The 22,022-nt window shown below is 31.2% G+C and overlaps 1 long non-coding RNA gene across 1 annotated transcript; it reads right to left on the bottom strand.

Moving 5' to 3' along the window:
• Positions 1–8,319: 8,319 nt before the first annotated feature.
• LOC111372821 lies at positions 8,320–12,885 on the bottom strand. Its single transcript, XR_002698828.1, has 2 exons — positions 12,527–12,885; positions 8,320–10,858 (listed from the first exon to the last, which is right to left on the bottom strand). It is a non-coding gene; the product is annotated as an uncharacterized LOC111372821 (long non-coding RNA).
• Positions 12,886–22,022: the final 9,137 nt, after the last annotated feature.

Raw genomic sequence — 22,022 nt, 5'->3', positions numbered from 1 at the left:
ATTACTTATGAAAACAAAACTCCCAACCTCATTTTGGGGCAATGTCATATTACATGTTGCTAATTGCCTATTATCGATATTCACTTTTACAACTTGCATTTGATCATGAACCTAATATTTATCACATACAAATTTTTTGTTGTATTGTCCAAATCTCTATTTCACCTCACAACGTACTAAAATGGGTCCCCAACTAAAACTGGAGATTTATATGAGTTTTGATTCACCATCCATTATTAGGTGTTTTGAATCTCTAATGGGTGATTTATTTACTACATGTTTTGTAGTAAATGAATCTCAAATACTCTAAAAGCATGGCTGACCAGTTGGTTCAAATGATTCTATACTTAGAAAAAGAAAATACAAAAGAAAAACTAACCAAAAATTTCGAAAAAAAATAATATTAGAAAAGACTAATTAATCAAATATTAAAAATATAGTTTCTGAAGAACCCTGAGTATCCGAAAATAATGAGATTTCAATAAAATATATGCTACCTCACAAATTATAGGAACGAAATAATATTGTTATAGACAATATTTTTCGCATTTGACGTGGCTCTTGATATGATACAAAATGAGGATCCTGAACTACAGTTTGTTAAGACTGTCAACATAGAAATGAGTGGTTAAAATGGAAAGAAGTCATACATACGGAATTGAATTCTTTACAGAAACAAAAGATGTTTGGACCTGTAATCCAAACACCTGAAAAAGTAATCCTTATAAGATACAAATAGGTCTTTGTACGAAAGAGAAATGAAAATAATGAAATTACAAGATACAAAACTCGACACGTAGTTCAAGATTTCTTACAAATAACAAGAATTGATTATAACGAAACATATTCTCTCGTAATTGACACCATTACTTTTAGATTCTTAATTAGTTTAACTGTATCACAAATGTTCAATATACGCTTTATTGATGTAGTAATCGTGATTTTTGTTGTTCACTTGATAGTGACATATATATGAAAGTCTCTAAATGGCTTAAAGTATCAGGAACAAATGATACATGTCCGAGAACTATGTTCTTAATTAAATTGTAAAGATCGTTGTATGGATTGAAACAATTGGGATGCATGGGGTATAATCGCATTAGCGAATATTTGCTGAATGAGGGTCATAAAAATGATGATGCTTGTCCAATTGTTTTCATAAAGAAAAAAAAATATTGGATTTACAAATGCGGCAGTTTATGTTGATGATTTAAATTTAATTGGAACTCCTAAAGAGTTCAACAAACTGCACATTGTTTAAAAAATGAATTTGAGATGAAAGATTTGAAAAAATCAAATTTTGTCATGGGTTGTATATTGAACATTTTTCAGAATAATTATTTGTTCATTTATCTACATATACAGAAAAGGTTTTGAAATGTTTTTATGTGGATGATGCATATTTATTGACATCATTTATAGTTGTTCGATCACTTGGTGTGAAAAAGATCAATTTCCTCTACTTCAAGATGGAGAAAATGTTTTTGATCCTGAGGTACCATACCTAAGTGCAATTGGAGTATTAACTTATTTTGTATTGTTCAATCACTTGATGTGAAAAAGATCAGTTTCCTCTACTTTAAGATGGAGAAAATGTTTTTGATCCTGAAGTACCATACCTAAGTGCAATTGGAGTATTAACTTATTTTGTAAACTGCACTCAACTCGACATAACTTTTTTTTTTTAGTAAATCTCCATGCAAGATATAGTTCTACACCAACTCAAAAATATTAGAATGGTGTTAAACATATTTTTTTGTTACCTAAAGGGTACTATTGATTTGTAATTATTTTATTCTCAAAAATCGGGATTAACTTTAGTGGAATACACAGATGCATGTTGTCTCTTTGACTCACATAAAACTAAATTACAAAATATGTGTTTACACGTTGAAGAATAGCTATATCATGGAGATATATGAAGCAATTTTTCACAGCAATATCCTAAAATCATTTTGAAATTACTGCAATCTATAAAGCAGGCTGAGAATGTGTATGGTTAAGGAATATGACTTACCATATCCAAGCATCATGAGCGTTAATTTCAACAAAAGATAATTCAATAATTTTGTATGAAAACAATGCAACTTGTATTGCACAACTCAAATGAAGCTATATTAAAGGCGATAAGACGAAGCATATTTTTCCAAAATTCTTTCATACACATGAGTTTCAAAAGAAATGCGACATCGATGTCCAACAAATTCGCTCAAGTGACAATGTGACTGATTTATTCACAAAAGTATTACAGACGTCTACATTCAAGAATTTGGTTCATAAGATTGAAATGCATCGACTCAAAAATTTTCAATGATTAACATCAAGGAGAATAGTTATACTATTTTTCTTTGTTTAGGTTTTATCCCATTGGAGTTTCCTAGTAAGATTTTAATGAGGCAGCATATGTTTTTCATATTTCAAAATAACTATACTCTTTTTCCTTCTTTTAATTTTTTGTCTCATTAAGCTTTTATCAAAAAAGGTTTTAACGAGACTGATATTTTGTATTATGTAACGTGTCATTCAAGGAGAAGTACTGTAAATGATAAGCTTATTAGTAAATGATGATTGTCCCCTGCAACCCTAAAAATCATTAAGTTGTATTCCTAATCATTTCATATAAATATATGGGGCTTTGATTTTCAATAAAACACATACAAATATATATTTTTTTAGTCTTTATTCTCTTTCTCTCTTTTCATAACACTCACCAAATTTTCCCAATAAGTTTTCTCAACATAATCTATGCAAGCCTTAATTAATAATAGATAAAATTAAGTGGATTGTATTTTATAATCTTAAATTAAGTCAATAAACTTTCTTGGATAATATTTTTTGACACTTTTATATATACTAGTTTTCCACCCGTGCGATGCACGGGTTATGTCATTTTTTAGGTAATATTAAGATATTAACGTGTCAAAATATCTATTCAATTCTCTCAATAAATCTACAAATTTGATTAATTGTTTAAAATGATAAATAGAAATGTAATCTTCATATATGACACACTTTTGACATTAAAAAAAATTAAAAGTTTATTAGAAAATTTTCGAAATGACGTCAAAAAATTTATTAGATTATTTAAAAAAAAATGATTGAGAGAAAAAAATAACAATAAGAAAAAAATTTCTAAAAACGAACGAATTTCTTTTATATATAAAAAAATTACAGATGTTAAAATATCAAGATGAAAAATTAGTTGGCCTCAATTTTGTGTTGTTATAATTGAAATGTATTTTTTGGGGATATGATAAATGTTCCCTTGATACATGGATTAAAAATCCAAATTATTAGAGCTCATAATTTATATATCAAACATTATTTTAGTCTGAGTGGTTATTTTACATATAAAGGATTTATTTGATGATTACTATATTCAATATAATTAAATCGTGTAATTAATCGAATCTTTTTTTATTGTTCAATATCCAATCAATTTAATGAATTTTTTTATTTACATATAATATTATTTTATGGAAGATTCTGTAATTGAAAATAAATGAGAAAAAAATTTAATGGAACCAAACATAAGCTGAGCCACAGTATAATATTTTGTTACTTAAATGGGGTTGAGATTTTATTTAATCAGCAAATTTTGATATATTTGAATTTAATCCTCCAAAATTTATATACATCTAAAATATTCAATATCGTCAAATAAATTAATCAACATCTTTTTAATTGAGTATTAAATTTTTTCAATATTGTGTTAAGTTTTACTTTGATTCATCACAACTACTTTTAGGAAATAAACAATATTCATGATTTAATATACTCCGTGTCATGTTATATAAGGGTAAAATAGATTTGTATAAAAAAAAAATATCAATCACCAAGGAAAAAAAGAAATTATATTGAAAAAATTGTCACGAAAAAATAATAAACATTAATAAAATAATTGATTTTTTTTTTTAAAAAGGACGAGTTATATGCATTTTTCAATACACATGTTTGATATACGTTTAACTATTTTCGATATTCATTTAGATCATTCGATGTATCTATTATATAGTTCTCGAAATTTGAAATGAATTTCGAGAGAATATAGAAGATTTATAAAGATTTATGATAGATTTTTACAAAAAAAAAAAAAACTAAATAAATCACCTAATGAAAAAAAAAATTGACAAAAAAAAATATCAATCACCAAATAAAAAAAATTGACACTAAACATCATCTAAAAAAATAAAAATAAATAAATGCCTGATGAAGCAACTACGTGCATCACGGAGCATTTGCTCCGTGATTCACTGAGCAAATTGCTCCTGGATGTCAGGAGCAGCAAGAGCAATTTTGCTCCTGGGCTCCTTGATGTCAAGAGTAAAATTGCTCCGTCATGCACGGAGTTGTTCTATTAGTTTTTTTTTTTTTTTTTTTGTCAAATTTTTTTCACTAGGTGATTTATTTAGTTTCTTTATAAAAATCTACTATAAATCTTCTATGTTCTCTCAAAACTCATTTCAAAAACTATATCATAAACACATCTAATTATCTAAATCAATATAAAAAATAGTTAAACGTACATTAAACGTGTGTGTTAAAATGCGTATAACTCGTCTTTTTTCTTAAAAAAATCAATTATTTTATTAATATTTATTATTTTTTCGCAACAATAATTTTTAACGTCATTTGAAAAATTTCCTAATAAACTTTAAAAAAAATTTAATGTCAAAAGAGACATCATTTAAAAACTTAAGAATTTCGATAACAAGCTAACTTTATAAATTTATCGACGATTGTACGATAGTCAAATGCATAAAATCTTCTATATTCTTTCGAAACTCATTTCGAGAACTATGTCATAAATACATTGAATGATTTAAATAAATATCGAAAATAGTCAAACGTACATCAAACGTGTGTATTAAAAAATACGTATAATTCGTCTTTCTTCTTTAAAAAAATCAATTATCTATTAATGTTTATTATTTTTTCACGACAATTTTTATAAAAAAAATTTTGTGTGGTATGACGTCAACTATTTTTTTCTGGACATAAAAATTCAAATCAGGCAAAACAGCAACACCACACACACATAGGAAGATCAATAGTAGTGATTTCAGTAGTAAAATGAGATATTATGGGATATTCAAAAGTAAAATAAGGAAATACAAAATACGTCTTAAATGAATAGTGCTCACCACATTCATTGTAGTAGGGAGTAGTGATATATATATATATATATATATATTAGTAGTGAAGAGTCAACAACTGTAGGTAGTGAAAAATCCATATTATCTTTGGGAAATTTTCAAAAATGTCACAAAATTAACAAGGTCCCCAAAAGTTTTCATTTTCACTTTAGGTGAGCAAAAATGTCACTTTTTGTGTGAAATGTTCAAATTACCCTTACTAACACATTTTCATTAGCATTTAATGCTTGATTTGAAGGAGTTGACTATGCCCCTGTTTGAGCCACATTTTTACCTCATTAAAATGAAAAATATGACCGTTATCCATCACATTGAGCCACCATTTTTGAATTTCTATCTCTGGTGTGGGACCCATAACGGCTCTATTTCTCATTCTCATTCTCATTATAATGTGGCTCAAACATGCTCTATGTTGATGTGATGATTTATTTTATATATATATATAAAGGGGAATTTACATAAACGTCACTAAATTTGAAAATGTACAAAAAATTGTCTTGCACAATTTTTTTCCAAAAATGTCACTTTTTCGCCCCACAAAATGTCCATCTTACACTTTGACACCTTTTTAGGAGTAATAAATGCTTGATTTGAATGCAATTAATGATGTGATGTGATTATTTATTTATTATTATTGTTAATATTGAAGAAATGAATATTATATTGTATAATATGAATTTTTGATTAAAAAGGGGTGAAATTTGTGCAAAGAATAACACACAGACGTAGGACGTGAAATATCTTCTTCTTCATCATCATCTCCCTTCCATTATCAACAAGGCAGTAAGGAGAGTCATTGATCAATCTCAAAGGTGAGGTAGTATGAAAGAAATCTTTTCATGCCATACTTGACTACTTTAAATGTTCAATAGAACATGGTCATAATTAATTGTCCGTTTTTAATCTCTTATTAATTGATGTGTTTTATTTTTTATATATTTTAAAAAGGAAAAAAAATACCAATATTCTCAACAAAATGTGAAGGATTCCATATTTAATGAAGAATTGAGTTATATGTTCTTTATGTGTTGGAAGATCAGTTGATGTTGTAGTTGAGAATTGATTATCACCATTAATGTTTTACGATAAATTCTTCAAACAGTCAAACACATGATTTTTAACATTCCCGAAACTTATGGTAGTTCAACTGTTGAGCAGTTTCATCGAAACGTTGGGTTAGACATTTAAACTGTCGAACTCGAAATTTAGTAACTATCGGAATGGACAGAGAATTCAATTGTCGATTTCGATACCTGAAAAGCTCTCTTTTTGGTACTACATGGATCAAAGTATTCTAATGCGCCAATTTGACGGTATTAAATCCTTCGACATATGAATGTGCAGAATTATCACTTTTGTAGTCTCAACATTTTAGGTATGTCTCAAGATTTGAGATTCATCGTGTCGCATGGGGGAACTTTGTTCACGTAGATGACGAATGGAAGTGGAGAGAGGACAAAACGACTTTCATTTTAGCGCCGAGAAGCATTACCGTAGCAGAACTTGTGTTACAGTTGAAGGACAAACTTGATATTGTTGAAACCCTGCAATGAAATCAAATTGAAGTTCAAAGTCCCGAATTTGAATATACCTCCGGTAGATATACACGACGATGAGGACCTAAATTGATACATATCTGTTCATAAGGAAACTGCACTCTGCGTCACTATTTTGGGAATCGAGCTCTCGAGTGTTGACATGGCGAGGGAAGCAAACTGTGCAGGGAACCTGTTCGGCCGAACGAAATGTCCCCAAAATTTACAACATGGTGAGCTCAATCATCAGCACAGTGTGTCGAACACCGAAGCACCCGAATCTCCAATTGACCATATGAAGGCTGCAGCATATATGAAGGGAGGACGGAAAACCACTTTCCTGTTTTGTCTATTTAAAAATGTTATTTTCAATACCCACAAAATTTATTATAATTTGCAACATCGTAATCCGTGGAGTCAATTCAGCTCATAATAAACACTATTTCATAACATCCGCTGAACGTGGTGCAAAATATAGATCTACAGCCCGACGATTAATTTGTCGTTCCCGACAGATAGAAATCTGTAATTCTCGACAGTTCGGCCGGACTAGATTACACAAAATATACTACTCGGATTACAGCTTAGGGAGATGGTCATGCAGACATTTTGGTTTTGTATTAACCAAATTCATCCCTACAAAAGACTGGACTATACACTACTTATTCATGCAGACATTTCACTCGTCGTCGACTACTGAACTTTCTTCCCCACTGTCTTCACCTGACTCATCGGACGAGATGATAATGACCTCGTTTTGTGGGACGTACGCCAGCCCGTCATCATCGTCGGACTGCCCCTCTTATCCAGCGTCGACCGCGAACACCACATCGAGCACATCATTCTGTGATTGCCCATCGTCACTTCTAACATCTTCCAAGTTAGGGAAGGGAACAGGGGAAATAGCTCTCCTACTCGTACGAGGGTCAATTTCCTCATCGTTTGACGAAATGTAGATTGGAAATAATGGGGATGAACCGAGAACCGACAACGGCTCATCCATGTTGAACGGTTCGGTGATTCCTGTGGACGAACTCATTATATTGATGTAGTAAAGTATTGATGAAACGAAATGTGTTTGTAAGAGACAGAAATTCTCCCAATACTATTCCACTAAGTTGTCTAGGAATGACAATTTAGTGACACTGTATTTATAAGCAACTTGAAGGGGGGAATCAATTATGATCATCATCTACCCAACCACCAAGTTCAATCTCCTTGTACATTTGAAAAGCAATTGGTGTTATGGTTCAATAAATTTAGAGTACCTTTATCCCCCATTTCCCCATAATTAGTAGGACATTTAAGACTCTTTATTCTCTTTGTATAATTCACTAACTCTAGATTCCTACAGCTGAAATGTGTTTGTGAAACAAAATCTAGTACTTGTACCATCGTTGTAATTGTAGTGTCTTACAAAAATGGGGCATCATCTTCATGCACAAGTTACATGACGAATGAAACAAAAAGAAATAGACATTAACTCAGTTGTCAACTAGTTGCACCACACTTGTCGTACTTTGGGCACTTTTATTGGCTTATGATATTAACCTTGTTTAGGGTTACGAAGGCACATGCACGTTACAAACACAAACAAGAAATTTGAAAATAAGTCTAGACGTATGCCGTAGTAGTGCGATCCAAGTGGCTTCATTGCAAACGAAGGGTTATTGTACATAAATTTCAAATATACTTAACAGTTTCAAATAAATGCCACATAAAATATTTGAAATAGTAATTTATTATTACACAATATGAAAAAATAACAAATTCATCCATGCGGATCGTTGACAGAATATATGCATGTACAACACGTTCCACGCTGTGTTACTGTTCGTCGCTTCTCATGAAAGTGACCAAAGCCTCGTTTCCCGTATCCAACCTTCGTCTGTACGAGCTCATATCTATGTAACCTATGTTTAAAAATATGTCCTGAATTACAAATTTGAAATAAAATTATCTTTAAATTGCATGTGATCCTACTGTTACGAGAAATTTCTAACATAACAATGACAGCTACCTAATTGACACAATCGGGCCCCCGATATACTCACCATCATCCTTGTGGACTGAAGAATGATATATTTGAATTGCATGTGATCCTAAAGTTATGGTAAATTTAGGCTGCCCACACTTGCCATAAATTACAAGTATGACAAATCATATCTTTGAATTGCATGTGATCCTAAACTTATGGTATATTAAGATAGCAGAAATATGCCGTAAATTTCGAATAAGATGTTTTTATCTTTGAATTGCATGTGATCTCAAGCTTGTCGTAAAGGGTTGGGTTACAAAAATATGTCATAACTGACAAATATGAAGAATGATATTTATGAATTGCATGTGATCCTAGGCGTCCGCTGAATTTATATTGCAACAATATGTCATACATTTAGATTGCAACAAACTGTCACGTTTTTTCACAGTGTAAATGGTATAACAACATTTTTCGATTTTCTAATTATAGTACTAGTACGTTTAGTATAGAACATCCAGCATGAAAGAGTGTTAAGTATAAAATGGGTTACCTTGATAAGCTGTCATCCTCTAATGAAATGGCATAAATGAAGCAGCAAATTTCCCGCAATTGCAGAAGTTTTAGGTGTAGATGACATTTCCTAGATGACAATCCCCTCATTTACCTAGCTAGCCAATGGACCCTCCGATAATCCAGGCAAACACCTTTTGGATCGGTGACTTCTCTATCTAGAATGACAGTTTATTTGTACAGATGGATTCATAACTATTATGTCTATAATTCATGAAGTAATAACGATGCTCAAATGACATATTATACATTTCAACCTCTAAAATCACATGTAGAAGAGAAGCTTAACAAAATTTAGCTTCTGCAATCAACTGCCGAGAATTTCAGAGTCTAACTGTCGAGGACGACAGTTCATCTGTAGACGGATGATTTCGTTACTGTCAGAATGGACATTATAAATGCAAAGACATTTTCAAGAATAAAAATATAATAATCCAACACTTCAAACAACATTTAAATTATCCGAAATAATCATATAAAGACACATTTAATCGAGTTTATTTGTGCATGTTGACCAGAATATCCCTAATTCAATCTTGGCTCATTTCACAAACTCAAACTTAATTTGTCCAATAATGATCAATAACCATTATTTACATGAAAGAAAAATGAAAAATATAATTGTAAGAAATACATTTATAAATAACTTACATAAACCAAAATGTTAACATTTTCATAGCACTAGAAAAATAGACAACAAAAAAATGAGACATTGTACCAATTCAGACCAAATTTGTAAAGAATAAAAAAAACAAATACCCCTAAATTTGAAAAATTAGAAGAGAAGAGAGCAACAAATGTAAAAAGAAAGAAAAAATAAAACCTCAAGAGATTAATGGTGATCTTCGTCGAAGGTGGACTGATTAACGGTTATTTGGCTTCAAGCCTGAACAAAAAATGGAGGACTTTAACGTCGTCGATGACCTTGAGCAAGAAAAAATTGAGCCGTTTGGATTTAGAGAATGAAAAAGAATGATAAGATTTTTACCTTTTAGGGAAAGGGAGAGAATAAGAGGATTCTTATATATACTAGTCTTTACCCGTGCTATGCACGGGCTAGGTTATCTTGAAGGCAATGTTAGTGTCTTAAATGTGTCGAATTCTCGTGAATTACATCATCAACCCAAAGTTTACTATGACTACAATGGAATGGACTTTTCCTCATTGAAAATGTATAGAAAGTTACTATGTCATATCATTCTAGACCAAGCAAGCAAAAATTTTCTAGCAAGTAAGCCTTATCTTAAGCCAAAATTGTCCCTACGTCAACCTTGGTGGATCTAATAGAAAGAGAGCAATATTTGATTACTGAAGGTTGCCTTGGTTCATTTACTAAATTTGTTTTCAAGTAGAAATTACTAACCTTTATCTGTGCTTCTGATTTAAATGCATGCCCTGCGATTGTTGGTATATCTTTCAGCTGGTTCATTTCTCCCTATGAAGGTTATGCAGAAAATTGAAACAACTAGAAGGTGGCCGAAACTATTGACTCTGCTCCATCCATTTCTGGATTTAAATTTCATTTGGAGATGTCTTGAGTCAATCTCCATTTTTTTAAAACATCCGTGTCTTTTGAATTAGTTTCTAAAGCAATTTCACTTTAAAAACAAATGATCCTACAAATCATTTCATGCCATACATCAGCTATCATATCAGGTACAAAGAATACCATTTTTAGGACTTAGTCATTAAACTTGGGACAAAGGACTAAGCTGGAATCCGTAATATGATAGATAGTTCAATTCTCATACTAATATTGAGTTGGAAATGTACAAAATAACCTAGAAAGGGAGCGATAATTTTACAACCCAAACACTTCTATCAAATTTCCAACACATTGATATGAAAAGATTGATGATATAAAACCCAAATATATGTACAAAAACAACTACGAAACATTCGAAAATTTTAATGCTACAAGTATCATCAGTTTTACTTTGGCTTATATATATTCGTCTCCATTAATTCAACAATTGAAAACTTTCTACCCCACAAGCCAAAAAATCATTTTGCTATCAATGTAGTTCTAGTAAAAGTATACAAATAGATATGATAATATGCAATTAGAGAACCTTACAAATACTTGACCAACAAATATTTCAGTTTCATGCTAGAAAAAAAAGAAAGAATGCTTATTAATCTCTTAAATGCCTACTAACAAGTTTTTTACTCTCTGAACAACATTTCAACGTTTAGCTCTAGCTAATTGTATTTACTCAGTTTAACAAGTTTGCAAATTATTTAATAACACTTGCGCTCTTTCTAGAACCATGGATTAACTCGGGTCTATAGAAAATAACAGTTTAATTGAAAATAACAAACAACAATTGTTGGTCCTCTAAGAAAATCAAACTTACCAAGTAGATCTGCCATTTAATTGCATTAATTACATATAAAAGTATTTATGTCCAAAGTTGATTGGACCTAGGGCATAATACTTACAAAGACTAACCTCGTCAATTGGCTCTAGACCACATCTTTCAAATATATCATCTAAAGGTGATCAAAATTCTTCCTTAATTGTTATAAAAAAAAAAAAAACACGGTATGTCATTTTCTTTGGATAAAGTTCAATTTCATTTTATCAACACCACTTGAGTACTAAATGTTTACGGAATATGATCAGCACAACGGGATATCCATTGCATCTATTGAAAACAAGGATAACAAAGGATGGGTGCAAGTGATTGGAAATACGATTATGAAAAATACTAATCGTGATCTCAAGGGATGAGGTGGTCTTTGGGTTTCTTAGAAATCATTCTTATGTATCCTTCATCTTTGTTTGTAGTTGTCAGTTGTTAATTTTATTTCCTATTTCTTTTTAAGTATATTTTGTTCTCTTTGCCCACATGGACTACTCTTAATCTTATTCATATAGATTTTCCAACGAAATTGCAATGCCTCCCAGTTGAAGAGTTTCATCTATTACCTGCTGGAGAATAAAGTAAAAAATTTACTATCACAACTTGTGAAGTATCTTTAGAAAACCAAACTTTTGATTACTGGATTGCACAAAAAGCAAAGGAAAGGATTGGTCCTATGAAGGTAAGATAAAGGGACACACATTCTGGTCAGGTCGCAACAAGTTGCGAGTCGAAGGTTTCGACTTTAGTTTTAAAAGGGTCTTGAGTTTTGATAATTCTTGAATCATAGTATCACCTTTTCAATTATCATTATTTGAACATTGCTTAAACAGTTTAATGATAAATAAGAAAAATTTACTCTTTACATTAAGAGGCTAAAATTATGCTGGAGAGACGAGACGAGAGCAGATGACATACACATTGAGTAAAAGACATAGCTTTATAATCTTGCCATTCGAGCATCTCTCCATCAGAGGATTGGCTGGACTCTTCAAGGCTACCATCAATTCTTCCACAGCCTCAATTGATAGACGCAGCACCTCTCCATGGCAATGGCGTTGATGATGGCCATCCCATCCATTCAAACATCGGTTGTTGTTCTTCCCTTTGTGGGTTGATTCCAATTTTGTAAGTGATTTTGGGAGAAATTTTGGATTTTTATGTAGTAGATTTGAGAGAGAGAACGAAGCACGGGTTAGGGAAATAGCTGTCGGCAATAAAGCAGACGAGTCATATGTGTTTCATTTGGCCACTGTAGAAAAATCAGGTTGAACGAGATAGGTGTAAACCCTCACGTGACAAGAATGAATAGTAAAGCCCTAACCCTCTCTTTTAAAAGTAGACTAGTCTTGTGACATGCAATGCACGATTTGAATTTTATAAAAGGAGATATTAGCATATTAAATAAGGAAACAAAGGGAGACTGCAAACAATAAAAAATTGATTCGATTTATTAAACGATTTAATTATATCAATTAGATATTCAACAATAAAATAAAGGATTCGATTAATTAAACGACTTACTTATATTTAATATAGTATTATCAAATACGTCATTTATAAGTAAAATAATCACTTAGACTAAAATAATAATGTTTGAAAAAATACATTTGAATTATAGCAACAAGAAATTGAGCCAACAAATTTTTCATCTTAATTATTTTAACATCTAAAAAAAATTTATATATAAAAAAAATTCGATAATTTTTAGGAATTTTTTTTCTTATTGTTACTTTTTCTTCTTGATAAATTAATTTTTAAAATAATCTAATACAATTTTTTGCATAAAAGAATGATTATTAAAAAATTTTACGTTAAAACCAAAAAAAAAAAAAAACAAATTTGACGTCAAACAAAAAAGAATTAAAAAGGAAAAAAGAAATAATTTTTTTAAAAAAATGCATTTTTAACACATATGTTTAATCTCCGTTTAACTATTTTCGATATTTATTTAGATCATTCGATATCTCCACGATATAGTTCTCAAAATGAGTTTCGAGAGAATGTAAACATTTACCGATTCGACTATCGTACAATCGTTGACGAATTTTTAAAGTTAACTTGTTATCGAAAATTTCGAAATAGTAATAAAATAATTGATTTTTTTAAGAAAAACGAATTATGCGTATTTTTTAAGACATACGTTTAATGTCCGTTTAACTATTTTTGATATTTATTTAGATCATTCGATGTCTCTATGAAATAGTTCTCAAAATGAGTTTCGAGAAAATGTAAAATATTTATCGATTTGACTATCGCACAGTCGTCGATGAATTTTTAAAGTTAGCTTGTTATCGAAAATTTCGAAATATAGTTTGAAAATGCCTACATTGACGTCCGATAACATTTGCTATGATTGACCGTTTCACGCACCGTTAACGACGTGCAATACTATGTCGCGAGTACTTCAAAACGATATTAAGAATATAATATTTCGACTTCATTTGATATCCCGTAATGAGCTTGAAAATAAACACAAAAACATAAGTAAAAAAAATTCGAGAGAATGTAAAACATTTATCGATTCGACTATCGTATAATCGTTGACGAATTTTTAAAGTTAACTTGTTATCGAAAATTTCGAAATAGTAATAAAATAATTGATTTTTTTTAAGAAAAACGAATTATTCGTATTTTTTAACACATACGTTTAATATCCGTTTAACTACTTTTGATATCTATTTAAATCATTCGATGTCTCTACGATATAGTTCTCAAAATGAGTTTCGAGAAAATGTAAAATATTTATCGATTCGACTATCGTATAATCGTCGACGAATTTTTAAAGTTAACTTGTTATCGAAAATTTCGAAATATAGTTTGAAAATGCCTACATTGACGTCCGATAACATTTGCTATGATTGACCGTTTCACGCACCGTGAACGACGTGCAATACTATGTCGCGAATACTTCAAAACGATATTTAAGAATATAATATTTCGAATTTATTTGATATTCCGTAATGAGCCTGAAAATGAATACAAAAACATAAGTAAAAATAATAATAATAATAATTAAAAATTTGAATTCAGGCACTCCGCACAGCGCGGAGTGCTTGGAAAATTTTATTTTATTATTTTTTTAGGATTTTTTTTGGGTAATTCGACCATAACTTTGGTTACGATTATCAGAATCCTGTCCATGACCTCAATTCGGAAAGCTCTTTTCAATGCGCACGTCGTGGCTACCTAGCTACGCTGGGTGGACATCATTTTTGAGGTCAAAATTCGATGTTTTCCCTTCCAAATCTCCTATAGTTATTTTCTTCATTTACACGTTTGATGTACATTTAACTATTTTTGATATTCATTTAAATAATTCGATATGTCTATAATATAATTCTCGAAATGAGTTTGATAGAATATAGAAAATATATTTTTTATAGATGTTGCGTAAAAAAAAAATTTTGTTTTTGGCATAAAAATTCCTAATAAAATTATTATCGCCCTACTTTTCTTAATTCCTTTACATAAAATGTATAAAAAAATATATTTTCTATATTACATCGAAACTCATTTCGAGCACTATATCATAGACACGTCAAATGATTTAAATGAATATCGAAAATAGTTAAACAAACATCAAACGCGTAAATGAAGAGGAAGGGAAAATAGCAAATTTTGACCTCGAAAATGATGTCCACCCAGCTTAGCAAGTGGCCACGACGTGCGCATCGAAAAGAGCTTTCCGAATTGGGGTCATGGGCACGATTCTGACAACCGTAGCCAAAGTTATGGTCGAATTACCAAAACAATCCGTAAAAAAAAAAAAAAATTTAGTGAAGCACTTTGCGCTGCGCGGAGTGCTCACTGGCAAGCACTCCGCGCAGCGCGGAGTGTCTAATTTTACTCTTCTTCTTCTGTGTTTTTTTTCTTACGGACTTATTTTTTTTCTAAATTTATTATTATTATTTTTTTAATTTGGCTATAAGTTTTGCTAAAGTTATCGGAATTGAGCCCATGACCCCAATTCAGAAAACTCTTTTCGACACGCACGTCATGGCCACCTAGCTTCGCTTGGTGGACATTGTTTTCGAGGTCAAATTTCGTCGTTTACCCTTCCAAATCCCCAATTATAGTTTGACATCAAATTTAAAAAATGCGTATAACTCGTCATTTTTTTAACGCAACATCTATAAAAAAATATATTGTCTATATTTTATCGAACTCGTTTCGAGAACTAGATTATGGACTCATCGAATTGATCTAAATGAATATCAAAAATAGTTAAAGTTACATCAAATGCGTTTCTTAAAAAGTTTACAAAAAAAATATATTAATAGTATAATTAAAAAAATTAAAATTAAAATTAAAAAAATCCTTGTCTGTGCAAAGTCAACAACTGTGGGCACAAGTGACCATTAAGTCCTCAATGTGTTAATTAGTGTAAGGTGGGATTTTCAAGGGTAAAGTGGGAAAACAATGTAAATGAGGGAAAAAAAAGGACAAACCATTGTAGCAAAATCGGATAAATTGGATTCAAGTGTGAAAACGGCTGTGACATAAATGAACAGTACCAAAAGTCTCTCTTTTAAGAGAGTAAAGATATATATTAAATAATGAAGTGAGAGTATTTGATGTGATGTTTTAAAGTTTTTGTACTATTTTTTTATCTAGTCAAATCAATTTTTAATGAAAGAATATTTGAATTATCTAAATGGAAAAAAATGTCCAAAATTTTCCAAAATTGACAATTTTGCAAAGACTTAAAAAAGGTGACTTTTTGTAAATGCAAAGTCAAAAATTGACTATTTTGGTAATTTTCACATAAAAAAATATGGATAAATGTGTATTATTATTGATTAATATGAATTTGTGTTAATAAAAAATGGTAAAAGAAGTTAAAAATGAACATAAACATATATATATATATCTTCTTCTTCTCTGATAAAACCCTAATTTTTCTCACCTTCTTCATTTTCATTGATCAAGAAAATTTTTCTCTTGCATTCATAATCCATTTTGAGATGTTAGTTATTAGAAATTTTTTTTATTTTACTTCTATAGTTTAATGTCTTGTAAATATTAAATAAAACTTTGACATATTTATTTAAAAATTTTGAAACTATTATTCATTGATTTCTTTATTTTTGAATCCTTCACAAATGTGATTATCACCATTATGGTTTTGAGTACTTTCTTTCATTCAAACCAAATAATATTTTCATTAAATGTTTCTTCAATGATAAGGCCAATCTGACCTTTTTTATCTAGCTCAATACTAATTATCACACTTAATGTGTTCTGCTGAAGAATCTGTTCCGCCCACTGTCATCTGCTTCTCGACATTTTCGACGGTTCAACTGTCGAATTTGACATTTACAAACCGTCGGGTTAAACATTTGAAAAGTCAAACTCGACATTTACAAACTGTCGGAATATGTAGTTTTACTATCAAATTGAACACTTAAAAACGATGGAAAGTCTTGATTTGACCTTTTACGAGATTCATCATGTTGCATGGGGAAAAGTTTGTTCATGTAGATAACGAATAAAAGTGGAGAGGGGACAAAACCACTTACATTCTGGTTCCGACAAGTAATACCGTAACCGGACTTTTGTTAATGTTGAAGGACAAATTTGATCTTCTTGATCCTCGCACTCAAATTAAAATGAAAGCCAATTAGTGTAATGCTTTTAAAGTCTAAGTGTGCTTGTATCACCCACACTTGATCTATCATTTATGAAAATTGTATACATTAAATCGTGTGTACCATTTCATCTTGATTGAAACATGGTACGCACAACATTTTAATGCAAACAAAGAAGTGCTCATTATGTTTTGCAAGAAAATGATGTCCAATGATATTACCATGATTTACGAACGTTTTCGATTGATAATAGTCATTTCAATCGTGCTTATTTTCAATTGGATACCAATTTTAATTGATAAATTAAACGAGTTTCGAAAGAAAGGAAGTTATAAAACGCACCAAAAACTATTTTTATGTACACAACCTTGGTCAAGTATCGAACATGATATGACCGTTGTTTTGTACTGTGGAGTAGCTCCATGACCCTATTTAAAAAACAAGCTACTACTCTTTACTATCTACTATTCCTTATTATAAACATTTTCTGTACAAAACACAAACAGTTTCCTTTGTCTATATCACATAAATAGAACCAATAAATGCAAAATTATATACATAAATAGAAAACAAAATGTTCTTCCCTGCAGTTGCCACATTCATCAGAAGTAGACCGTTGTGAAGATAGCTCTTTCTTCGACAACGAAATCATTTGGTTCCACCTCCAATTATAACAAGAATATGTGTACCAACACTTTGAGGATCATTCAGGTCATGAGTATGAATCTGCTCATATGTCATCATACATTGGTAAAATTAGTATTTTGAGATAAAGCACATAGAAAACAATGTGAAGAAATGCAATAACGTTCACCTTGTGTGCAAAAACAATCTGATCATAATACATAATATAACTCAATTGATTCATACAATCTATCGTAATCTGAATTCATCCATATTTTTTAAATAAGCAACTTCCCAAAAAATATATTTGAATTGCACATGATCTGAAAATTATGAAGAATGAGTCGTAACGGTGGTGGCATCGTTATACAAATAAAAACGTGAAGCACAAAAATATAACCACATATAAACAAATCAGTCACATGTGAAACGTTCGGATGGAAAAAATCTAACCATATACGGACAAATCAATCAAAAAATTATGAGATCATAACATTTCATATATGTTCATACAAAACACTCGTGCAATGTTAGAATGAACCAAAGTTTGACTTGTAGAACTGAGCGGAGGGAAGGACTGAACTTTCGTTCTCGACAGTTCATCTGTCGACTATTTCATTAGTCGAGAATTACTGAAGCTAACTATCGTTAGGTGCGATGACATTTCTCTACATTAGTGAACTGTCGACAGATGAACTATTAGGAAATCTACTTTTCACCTCTAAGAAAATAGGTATTATTAAATATTATTTCACTCCATATTCGAGCATAACAAAACATTAAAACCACAGGTATACTGTCAACTATCTAGCAAGAGTTCAACCCAAATACGAGTACCTCCCACAACAAATGGATTCCAAGTGATGGTAATGTTATTTCCACATCACACAAGTACCTAAATTATTAAAATGAAATATATGTCAAGTGTCAACCTAGATTTTCACCCAATGTTGAAACATCCAAAATACTTGAAATCTGGACTTTGAAAGTAAAGGAAGAGAATAAATATTAAACTGGAACCCTAGATAATTTTTTCCCTCAATATTAGTGTTGGCACGTGTAACGTGTGCATATAAGCATCACTAATAGAATATGTCTACAAAAGAGAAAATTGAAATTTATGACATGAAATTGTAGAAAGTAGGGGAAAAACATTTCTAACCATAACACAGCCAAAAATTATTCAAAATATCCAAAAAAATTATAGGATATTAAAAGAATTTTAACCTCTTTTTAATCCAAGCTCCAGCTCTTATTTTAATCCCAGCAAAAAGCTCCATTTTTTCGCATCTCATAAACCCTTTACAGATGAAAATATTACAAAAGCTGAGTAAAAAAAACAAGATTTTTCTCTCTTGGATTGAAGCCCGTAATGAGAGAAATGAGAGAGAGAGAGAGAGAGAGAGAGAGAGAGAGAGAGAGTTAGAGTTGTTTGAATGAGAGAAATAAAATTCATCTCTTTTTTTCCAACTTTTCATCGTTGAAATTGACAAGATTTTTATATCATTTCTTCCATTGGGTCAAATCTCATTTAATTAGGACATGTATGGAATTTGAAATTATTTTCAGGGGCAAATATGTCTTAAAATGACATTCTTGCAATGTTTTAAAAAAGTGACATTTTTGTAAATATCTTGAGAAAAATTGACATCCTCTGCAATTTTATCTTATCTTTTTTGTTATAAAGCTTAATAAATGAATAGTAAATGGGGAATTGTTTCTTTTAATATAGTAGGGATTTGTTGTTTGTAAATGAATAGTCAAATTAAGGATAAGATGGGAAAAGAAAATGCTTCCTGAATTAATAGTGCAGGCATGATTCCCTCTTTTAAGAGAGTAGAGATTTAGCCTTTTTTGATAGGGACAAAAATCAAATTTTTAGTAAATTTTAATAAAAATAGATGAAATATGTGATTGAAAAATAGTGAAACCATAAAATAAAATATGAGGTTTAAATTAATTATTAATTATTAATTTAAATTAAAGCCTAAATTTTAATTTCATTTGGCAAAACAGCACCCATACCACTGATCAGCTCCACTGAGAAAAAGGATATTTCAGTCATTTTGTCTCGTCTTTCCCATTTTGACAATTGACCCTACTGTCTATTGACATTTTTCTCTGCATAATACGGAAGTTTTGACCTGTGGGAAAAATGGGGTACTTTTAAGTTTGGCTTTGTCAAACCAACCATTTTCCATTTTAACCAAAAAAATCTAACATTCATCACAATGGCCATTTCTTGTGTAAAAGACAAAAACGCCCTTAAATGAGTTATATAATTACAAAAATAGAAATATGGTAAAAAGACAAAAATATCCTTAAGTTACAAATAAAAATCCAAACACTTCTCAATTGAAATTTGAAAACGAAGTCAGTCTTTTCATCAGTTTACTCTAACACGATAAAAACTCTTTCATTTTTCATCCACTTCAACCTCAAAATTTCATGAACTTATCAGTTATCAACCTCAACAGAAAAATTTCATTAAATTTCAGCACTTCAATTCGGTAAGTATCTTTTCCTAGTATTTAATTTTATTTTTATTGAAGTCGTATATTTTTTTTAAATGGTAGAAAAAATAATATTAGAGCCAAAATTCAGGCCAGCACCGATTTGACGTCGGAACTCATTCGATAACGGACGAACGGATGGTTCGGAGTAAACGGACGGTCCGTAATGGTTCGGACCGTCCGTTTGTAGACTCCCCCGCCCCTCGATTCTGATAATTTTATTTCTGATAATTTGTTCTGATATTTTTAATTTGTAATGCAGATATGAAAAAAGCATGTGTCCCAATCTGTTATTTCGGCGAATTTCAAAGGAAAGAAAATGGTCAATGGGAATGGAAATTGACGAGTGAAGGAGAAGGGGTTGCTGCTATTTCGATAACAAAAAATACTTCGTTTACAGAAATGTACAGTGAAATACAAAACATGCTTAACGTCGATTCCTTTCAGTACGATATGGAATTGGGATTTTTATTTCAAAAACATTCAACAATTTCGATTCCACCTTTGAAAGTTACTTCTAAAGCGCAAATAAAGCATCTAATTCAATTGAACCAAGGTCGAAAGACGACTCCTATTTGCGTAAGTTTGTTGAAGAAAATGTCATCGAGGGTGAACACGATGTTTTTTATGGAGAGGATCGTAATGAGAATGATTTTTGGGATACTGTTGAGATTGCTCGGGAGGATGATGTGGTTATTCTTGGGGCAGTTGCTACTCACCATGATGTCACCGTTACACGACGTTTTTTATTGAAATCGGTGGGCAGAATCGCTTCAAGTATTTTTTTTATGGCTCTTGGACAATGCATTAGAGGTTTTCGAAATGCGATGCGACCTCTAATTCTAGTTGATGGTACAACCCTAAAAGCTAGATATGAAGGAAAGTTGATTATTGCTACTTGTCAAGATGCCAATATCTAAATTTACCCTCTTGCATTTGGCATTGTCGATGGAGAGAATGATCTAGCAATGCATTGATTCTTCACGAAGTTGAGAGAAGTAATTGGGAACATCGAGAACCTTGCATTTGTGACTGACCAGGGGCAGTCAATAATAAATGGTATAGCCGAAATTTTTCCAGAAGCACGTCATAGTTATTGCATGTACCACATTCAGGGCAATCTGAAGACTAGGTACCGGGGCAGTGGCATCATTGTATTGTTTAGGAGAACTGCAGAAGCTTGTAGTTTTGAAGAGTATACAAAGTTCATGGGCGAAATAGAACATAAATCAGAAAGTGCATGGGAATATCTACCAGATATGGGGGTCGAACATTGGGCACGGTCACATTTTCCAGGACGTCGATACAACATGATGACGTCGAATAATGCAGAGTCGCTCAATGCATTATTCAAGAAGGATCTAGAGTTACCGATTCTCGCAATGATTGAACATATTCATAGCAAGTTGCAACATTGGTTTTATGACCGACGTGAAGAATCCCAAAATTGCGCGAGTGTGCTAGCTCCTGCACAGGAAGATCGATTATTCAAAACTTTGGAAGTGGCAAAAACTCTATTTGTGGAACCACTAGATCAATTTCACTTCTCCGTGAGATGCGGGCGCAATGTTGGATACATTGTAGACTTGAATGACAATACCTGCACGTGCAGAAAATTTCAGTTGGAAAGTTTTCCATGTGCACATGCTGTCGCAGTGGCTATGTATAGAGGATTTCCACCACACA

Source organism: Olea europaea, unplaced genomic scaffold, assembly GCF_002742605.1.
Source record: "Olea europaea var. sylvestris unplaced genomic scaffold, O_europaea_v1 scaffold1031, whole genome shotgun sequence".
NCBI lineage: Eukaryota > Viridiplantae > Streptophyta > Magnoliopsida > Lamiales > Oleaceae > Olea > Olea europaea.
This window is presented reverse-complemented; position numbering and strand designations above follow the sequence as displayed.